Here is a 9,047-nt window from a genome sequence, read left to right as displayed (position 1 = left end):
ATGTTTTCGAGTCCTCAAAATGATTTTAAAGGTTAGGGCGGATCCCAAAACTCATTTTTATATTTAAGATCCTCCTTTCGAAGGGGATTTAAATACTCGCGCAAAACCTGAGGGATATGGCTCTGTGGTGTGTTTCATATTCGCAACAAGGTTGCTATTTTGATAAAAGAGTTTTTGATTACTTTACCCAACACTCGGGAAGTAAATTCTTGGAGCAAGTTAATCCATTAACAGGCATCGCCTGGGAAATATTGGTGAGTTTTCCTTTCCAACTAGATACGACTTCTTAGTGGAGCCGTATCAACAAGTTTCTACTTGGGGAAGGGGAACGAGCTTTATGTTTCAGGGTCATGGATTTCATCTGAACTAGGTGGCGTAAGTGGTCGAGTAGCGCCGGCCCAGCCTTATTATATTGGCCCAAATGGCCGAAAGTTCCGCTAAGACGGTCCATTCCTTATAGGTGTCCAGTGTTCGGTTGACAAGTAAATCCGATAGGTTCTCCTCTACATGTAGAAATGGTGGGTTATACTACTACTGATCATCGTAAGTGGTCTTCCTGGCGCGGCAAACTCCGTAATGAGTTCATCATCCAATTGGATATTTCTGCAACACTACCCAGAGCACTCGATAGAAAGGAAAGGCTACGGTTGGGCGATTGTTGAGTGTTGGCAGGGTCAAGTTTTCAAAATGATGTTTGCATCAAATGAAGTATCTCGTAACTTCATTTTATTTTGATGATATTTAAAAGATTGATTCTATACAAGTTTTGTCTTGTAGCTTAATCTATGGGATGAACTATTTATACATTGAACGGTGGTAGTTCAAGTAGTATTCGGAAAAGATATAAGTATATTGGAGAATCTTGTAACTTCATCTTTTAAACTTATATCTAGTTAATGATTGTCTTATGAATGACAAAGGTTTCAGGAAAAAAAACGTTGAGACAAGGTTAGATATATGAGATCACCTTGCAACGATATTTTTATACAGTTATAAATCGGAACTCTGTGGATGTTATACATGTCAGAGGATTTCAAAGATTGTGAAATGTATATGTATATATATACTGAATATTTTGCGACTTGATCGCGTTAAGATATCAGCTTGGTTCATTTCTTTTGACCAAGACTTTCATGAGTACTATGAGAATGCTCATATATTGTTAATCATTATACATATTATTTTGGTGGGCTTGTTGCTCACCCTTGCTTTCTTCTTTCATCACACAACAATAGATAGAAAAGATGAACATGACCAAGCTTTCAATTCGCAAGCGGTTAGGAAATGTTCCGCAGTTTTCTGGAAGCGTTGATGCCGCTGTAGCTGAGGTAGAAATTACCAATAGGCTAGACTTTCAACTTCTGATGTACCAGACTTATGTATCTATATGAATTGTAATAATGGCAAAGAAATGTAAAATTATTCAGAAACCCTTTAAGGTGTAACAGTTTATAATTGTGGAATAAAAGGACTTGTGTTATTTTTTCGTATTCATCTCTGAGACTATAACTTGTGGTGTGTGTGTGTATATTGTGGGGTCACAGTACTCAGTAGCTGGTTGACTGTTAAGATTAAGTATTGTTAAGGGAAATGGAACTCGTGACAACCCGAATCCCCGACCCCGGATTTGGGGGTGTTACAGAAATGGTATCAGAGCCAAGCGTTATAAAGCTCAAAGATGATGTGACGTTAAGATAATAAGTTCACAAAGATAATAAGAACTCTTGCCAAGTTCATAGTCGGGCTACCTAACATAGTACTGACAGTTAAAACCCTTACGGGAACCCTTATAAATATTATGATAGTAACATAGTTCATTCTCGTATAGGGCAGCGGGGCACCGAACCCTGAGGTTCAGGAGCATCAGCATGAGGATGTTTTATTACATGTTGGAGATCAAATTGTGAATCCGATAGAGTACCCTAACGAGGGACCGGATGAGATTCATATTGAGAATGTTGCGGTTGAGGATGTTTCCCAGAAGGGATAGTTGCTGAGGAGGATCTCGTGGAAAATCCTGACGGGAATGAAGAGAGGACCGCTGAGGAATTGATGACCGTAGTCAGGGCGACTACCAGAGCAAGAATGGCCGTGAGGGTGGCACTAGAGGATGAAGAGTTACTAAGGGCGCAAAGGTTAATGAGGGCAGAAGGAGTGGGGCCTTCCACGGAACCAATTACACCAGTATCAGACCCTCTTCCAGAGGTTCCTGTAGACACCCATGAGGTTCCACCAATTCCTGTTCCCTCCCCTGTACAGAGCCCAGCACCTACTGAGGAAATGCCACCTTTATCTCCTACACCATTGTCACCTGATACCGTGCTTGGTTATCCATTTGGATCCCCTGGGCCTGCACCACCTGCACCCCATGGACTGCTGGATGCTACCACTCAGGCTTCTCTTATCGCCGATTATTATATGACTTTGGGTGGCCTGTCTGAGGCCCGTAATGTTAGGAGTGATCTGTTGGATCGACTTACTGCACCAAGGATTGAGGGCGGGGTACTTCCGGCAGGACTAGCTTATAGCATGGAAATGATTGAGGCTACCACCCGAATTACAGCTAGAGGCCATCTTGAGGGTCAGGTTGATCCAGCTTTACTTGCAACTATCTTAGACCTCATCACCTCTGTGATGGAGAAGGTTAGGGATGTCGTGCGTGCTCGCATTTCTTGATCCATGGCAGTGTGCAGAGCCAGAGCGATCAGACAAGGGTTTCATGTAGCACCGCTTTTGGAGGATTAGCCTAAGTTATGATTAGTTTTAATGACTAGATGATTATCTATGGTAGTACTTTTGGGATAGAAGCGATCAGATCTAATGATGTAATTCTCTTTAATATGTTCAGTTGTTGTATACTCGATCAAATGGTTATGTATATATTCATTAATTTCAGTTCAGATCAGTTTGTTTGTGATAAGTTCATATTGTTAATTGCACTATTAACACTTAAGAGAGTGTCATGAAGTTTGTAGAACTTGAGAATTGATAATTTGCAATCATGCAAGGACAGAACGAGGGAAAGACTTGAGCAAAGTAAATAAGACAAATATCTAGAGATTCTCAAAATTTTTCTAAGCATTATGCCCCCATGAGGAATAAGATTAGGGGCAAACCTTGAATGTGATAATCAGGGAGGTCGTAATTAAGATATAAGGAACCCAGAATATAATGAAGTGGAAAATGAGGATTTTAAATTAAAAGATGACCCCAATTATGGGGAGTAGGAAGAAATTTTTAGACTGAGAAAATAGAAGTCGAGCAAGATAAGAAGAACCAGGATGGTACTCCTATTGGGCAATCCATGGACCTGCCTAAAACAAAACTTATACTTTTACCCCTAACCACCACCTTGAGGAAATAATGTGGTGTGAAATTCTTTCAGGACCTTTAAGTCGCTAAGCTCTCAGAGTTCCAAGGAAATAGCTGACCCAGTCGAGGAAAGAGCCTAGCTAAAGGAAATACAGGAATCATTTGAGATTCTAAATGATTGACGAATCATAAAAGACTGTTTCTATCACTTACCCTCCTAAGAGACACTACACCATAGATTGCCTATAGCAACCAAAAATAAAATGTAACTGAAATATCGTTGCTATTTCTCCTTCTAAATTTGGAGATATTGCAACAATTTTAAAAAATGTTACAGTTGAACCGAGAATGTGTCAACTTGTGTGAAAAATTCGAATTCCCTTGCAACAGTTTTCAAAATACGTTGCCAACTCCAAAAATGTCAGCCCATTAGTTTCACGGGCTCTCAAACAAAGCGGGCTTTCAATTTTTTTTAACCCAAGCACGCAGATATACGCGGGATAAAATAACACTTTACAAGGATACACTTAAAAAAAATAAATACAAAAATACAGTAAACAAAACAAGAATTCAGAAAGAGGCGAACACCAAATCACTCTCACAGATTGAAATTGGATGAAGAAGAATCAAGCTCAAGCATTTAAGTTTGAAGATTCAAGATCAACTAAGAAGGCATGTTCTTCCCTAAATCGATTATGTCAATTGAATTTTAATTATGGTTAATTTGAATTTTTTGAATCAATTTTGTATTGTGTGTTTGTGTTTGAGATTATACATCAATTATTCAAGTGGCTTGCTTCGATTATGTGGAATTATTTAATTTGTCTTGATGCAAATTGTTATGCTGATTAGCAGTTTCGATGAGTTAGGGCACAATGGTTTGACAGTCAACTTAGGTTAGTCATTCTGCAAATCTGGTTCGTATTGTGGTTTATAAGTTCCAAGATTATTATCCTTGCGGTAGCAGCACTAGTTATAAATTAATGGTTTACAGATAAATTAATGATTGCAGCTGCTGTGGCTTGGGAAGCAGGCAGACCACTAGTAATAGAGGAGCAGGCCACCGCAGAAAATGGAAGTTCGAATCAAGATTCATTTCACGTCTCTTTTCCATTCTGATGTTTACTTCTGGGAGGCCAAGGTATATTATATTGATGAACGTGTTCACTGCTAGCCTAAACATTATAGCTAGTCATTATATGTACGCTTTGCCTAAAGGCTAGAGCAAATTTGTTTTCTCTGTTTTTTATCCATTACACTTGCTTTCGTTTTCTAACAGGGACAACAGCCTCTATTTCCACGAATATTAGGTCACGAAGCCGGAGGGTATGTTTGAATTTTAATAAGAAAACTTTTAATACAAGAGAATAAATTTATGTTCTACTGACCTAGACTTCTAATTACATGTTCTAGACTTTATGGTGTGCATAATTTTATCCTTGAACGAATTTTATTGATTTTTATTGTTGGCTCCAGAGTCATAGAGAGTGTTGGAGATGGTGTTACAACCCTCAAACCCAGAGACAAAGTGTTACCTCTGTTTACAGGCGAGTGTGGGGAGTGCCGTCATTGTAAATCAAGTGAAAGCAATTTGTGTGATCTTCTAAGGATCAATTTGGACAGAGGTGTGATGCTTAGTGATGGTAAGCCAAGGTTTTCAAAAGATGGCAAGCCTATCTATCACTTTGTTGGAACTTCCACCTTCAGTCAGTACACTGTTGTTCACTCTGGCTGTGTTGCAAAGATCAACCCGGAAGCTCCGCTTGATAAAGTGTGTGTTCTTAGCTGTAGTATATCCGCAGGTACAAAAGTGTTTATCTTACCATCTTCTACGCATTGATACTAGATGCAAGATACAATTTTTTTTTTTTGTTTTTCTAAATAAATTGCAGGATACTATTTTCTTTAAGTAATCTACAAATTTAACTTACCAATAGAAAAACAAACCTAAATGGGACATCACTTATCTAGCTAACTAGAATCATCTGAGTCATATATATATCCAACCATTCTTTAAGGTTCTATAGTCTATACATTCATATTATTTCTTATATCAAATAATTTGAAGCTAGTCACATAACTGTATATATTATCAACACTGTAATTCTGTACCTTTTTCTTAGATAGGTCGAATTGCTCCATCTGTAATTGCTCCTGAAACAATTTAACACTCTGTTAAGAATGCCATTTTTCTACATTAAACAATTCACCTTATAGATATTAAGTTACAGGGAGACACGTAATTTAACCTTCTTGTCCTTGACAGATAATAAGCCTTCATTCAACAGCTGCTCCAACTGCTGCAACTCTTTTAAGCCCAGACCACTGAGGTCCTTCCCCATTATCTGCCTATAAATATGAAAAACATGACAGAATTAAGCATCTTTTTCCAAGTACAAGTGTACAACTCTTTCACAGCTAAAAGAAACTTACATGTTTTTCAACTGGAGATCTGCAATCTCCTGTTTCAGACGTTCCACTTCCTGAACATCCTTCTTCTGAGAAACATTACACCATAAAAATAAACACGAATTTTATCTTCTCCCTTTTTATCAATTATTAATGTAGATCAATTAGCTAGCCTTTTCTGTAAATCTTTTTTGGTATACTTATTTTAACATCCAATTTTATCTCTTATTCAATGGTTGACTTTCATTTGTCATTTAATCTCTAACTTGTTTCGCAGCAAGTATCTGTAGTTGTCTATACCTTATCAATTATGCAAATTTCAGTTGAAAGCGTAAGAGCTACTCTATGTATCTTGCTCTATCTAAAGTTGTCATGTTAATAAGTTTTTCTTTATAATATTTCTAAATTTAGCGATAGATTCAAGTTAATATCGATCTCAAGTTAATAATCTTTCTAAATTATGCAAATTTAGTGAAGTTTAATTCTCCCTTGAAATGGGCTAAATATGAATGCATCTGAGAAGTGTTGAATGGGCATCTCTAATGTTTCTCCTTTTCTCCTTTTTCGGAGCATTTAATTTATATATTCTGACTAACTTGTGCTTTGTGTAGGAATTTTATTTGTGCCAGTAGACATGGCTGAGTAGAACCAGCTTCCAACTGTTTATCAGAAATTTGCTACCCAATACAATTTTGGTTCCAGCCTTTCACATGATGTTAAGAGTACCTATGGAAGCTTTTCTATACAGAAAAGCTGTTTTTCCTTTGGGAATTATACTGGTGCAGGACTGCAGTACCTTACGGAACGAACATACCCAGCCACCCAGGACCTTCCATTAGCTGAGAAAGGGATTGCAGGTTTTGCCATCGATTTTCTCATGGATGGAGTCTCTGCAGCTGTGTCCAAAACTGTTGCTGCTCCAATTGAGCTTGTGAAACTTTTGATCCAGAACCAAGATAAATGCTTCTCATTTAGCGAAGAAGCTAAATGAAGATTACTACTATTAGTTTTGTTTATTAGTTAATTTAGTGTAGTAATTTATCCTTTTGTATTGATGTACATTCTGAATTATATGCATGATTATGTTGGAACATTCTTTTGAATGGTTGTTAATGGTTATAAAATGACATTGGTGTTTGGTTTTGTGGCATAAAACATGCCTGGTTTAGTTTATTTACAGTCATATCCTACTCTTTTTTTAAAAATAATGTTGCAATTGTGTGCAAATATGTTGCATTAACAATTACATCGGCTATAAAATATTACAATTGGTTCAAAATTGTTACAATATTTTCAAATTTAACCTTAAATTTCATTGCAATTGGACCAATTAATGTTGCCTTAAGGTGGTTATTTAGTTGACAAAAATAGCTATTGCAATAATTTTATCGGGTTGTTGTAAAATACATTTTATTGCTATATATGGTTTATTGCAATAATATTTCGTTGTTGCAATATATTTCTTAATATGTTGCAATAGGACCTTTATTGCATCACCACTGGATGCAACGCCAAAATTTTACATATTTGTTGCCATAAATTCTACTGCAACAGAAATAGCCCATAAGCAATATATTTTTGTGGTTGCCATAGCCATTCTATGGTGTAGTGAGAGAGACCACCCACTAGTGAAAGTCCAAGAAAGGCACGGAGCAAGAGGTTATGATAAACTGATTAAAGTTCAGTCAATTGTTTTCGAGAAAGTAAATCCCGAGGTTAGGGAGATAGTGCAAAAGCTTTAAGAGCCAGAACAAAGGCGGACGAATATGATGAATTATGAATCTAAGATTATAAAAGTTGTAAAGATTTGTTTGGAGGACAAGAATCCCAGAACGACGTGATGTTTGAAGTAAATAATTAGTGGGTTCATGATATGATTGCAAGAGAAAGAAAAATAAAAAGAAACTGAAGTGGAAAGGAATATAAAGGCAATAGAGTTTGAGGAATGATAAGGGAGTTGGGTACGAGGAAACCCTAAAGAATCATAGTAATAGAAATAGAAAAGTATGTGATCGTCAGGATGAGGATGACTCACTATGAGCTAAAGTTGATGGTTAAAGGCATAAGAGATGTACATATTGTACCCCCTTTAAGTTGGGAGAATTCGAGGAAACCTTGAGATAGTTCGAAGGATAAATAATGAGACGCGGATAGACTGAGGAGACAAGAAAGTAGGAAATTAGGAAAATTGGATGAAGGAGGTGACCTTCAAGAATGTGAAGTGTAAGACCGGTGGCATGATACCCAGAAAGGGAGACACCAGGTATGAAAGACATCCCAACATTGAGATGACTGTTGAGATAAACAACAAAAGAAAATGAGGATTTATTAAGAAGATGTTCACGTTGAACACGACCAATATCTTCCAGAACATCCATGTTATCATTACCAAATTAGGAAAGAAAAGCGGGTAACCATTGTTATCTTTTGAAGGCCATGTTGGTTGACCTCAGTTTGAATAAGGATGCTATTGTGAAATTGGTATAGACTATCTGGGTGGGAATGATTGGATAAGATAATCTATCAAGGATATATGACTTGATTTATCCATGGAAGGATGCAAGTACCTTTTTAAAGGTGGAATTAAGGATATAACTTCGATAACTTGAGATGAATCCTAGGGGAATGCATAAAAGTTGGCATTCCACCCTTAATAGGGACAACATAAGTTTTGACAGTGTGAATTGGAAAGGATCAAGTTAGCAACAACCTTTAAGGATCAGTAGAGAAATTTTTTAGAAGTACATAGACAATGGTTCTAGTATTAGTAAATGGTATTTTGATATGCCCTGTATCTAGGGAATACAGGAGGAACGATTCAAGGATAACCTTAGAGGTTTTACAAGGGGAAAGGTAATATTCAAAATTCTCAAGAATAGAAATTTTGATAAAGGAAATATGAAGTAATAATAATAATGCCAAGTGGGGCACATGTTAAACCATGAGAAAGTATAGATTGAACCCAACGAAGGTCAAGAATGGTGAAAACAAGAAGGACCCAAGATAAGAGACGTCCTAAGTATGATCGAGAGTCAGTCGTGACAATGATTAACCTCTAAAGAGTGAGGCAATAACTTATGGAAAAAAAATGGTGGTATTTTTTTTTACTCATCAGATTTTAAGGAAAACATCTTCACACAAGCAGTGATTGGAAATGAGGTAGAAAATTTAGTTGGAGATCGTTCAAACGACATTGATTGTAAGGAAATTTTACTATCAGGAAAGGCCAAAGAGGTGGTCGACACTTTAAGTGTAAGAGAGCAATTATAGGCGCTCGTGCCAGAGGAATAGTGATAATAGTTGAAGCCGTAAAGGTTGTATTATGG

The 9,047-nt window shown here is 37.0% G+C and overlaps 1 pseudogene; it reads left to right on the top strand.

Annotated features, from left to right (window-relative positions):
* Window positions 1-4,306: 4,306 nt before the first annotated feature.
* On the top strand, window positions 4,307-6,522 carry LOC141704340 (alcohol dehydrogenase 1-like; annotated as a pseudogene).
* The last annotated feature ends 2,525 nt before the right edge of the window (window positions 6,523-9,047 follow it).

Source organism: Apium graveolens, unplaced genomic scaffold, assembly GCF_009905375.1.
Source record: "Apium graveolens cultivar Ventura unplaced genomic scaffold, ASM990537v1 ctg7743, whole genome shotgun sequence".
Taxonomy (NCBI): Eukaryota; Viridiplantae; Streptophyta; class Magnoliopsida; order Apiales; family Apiaceae; genus Apium; species Apium graveolens.
This window is presented reverse-complemented; position numbering and strand designations above follow the sequence as displayed.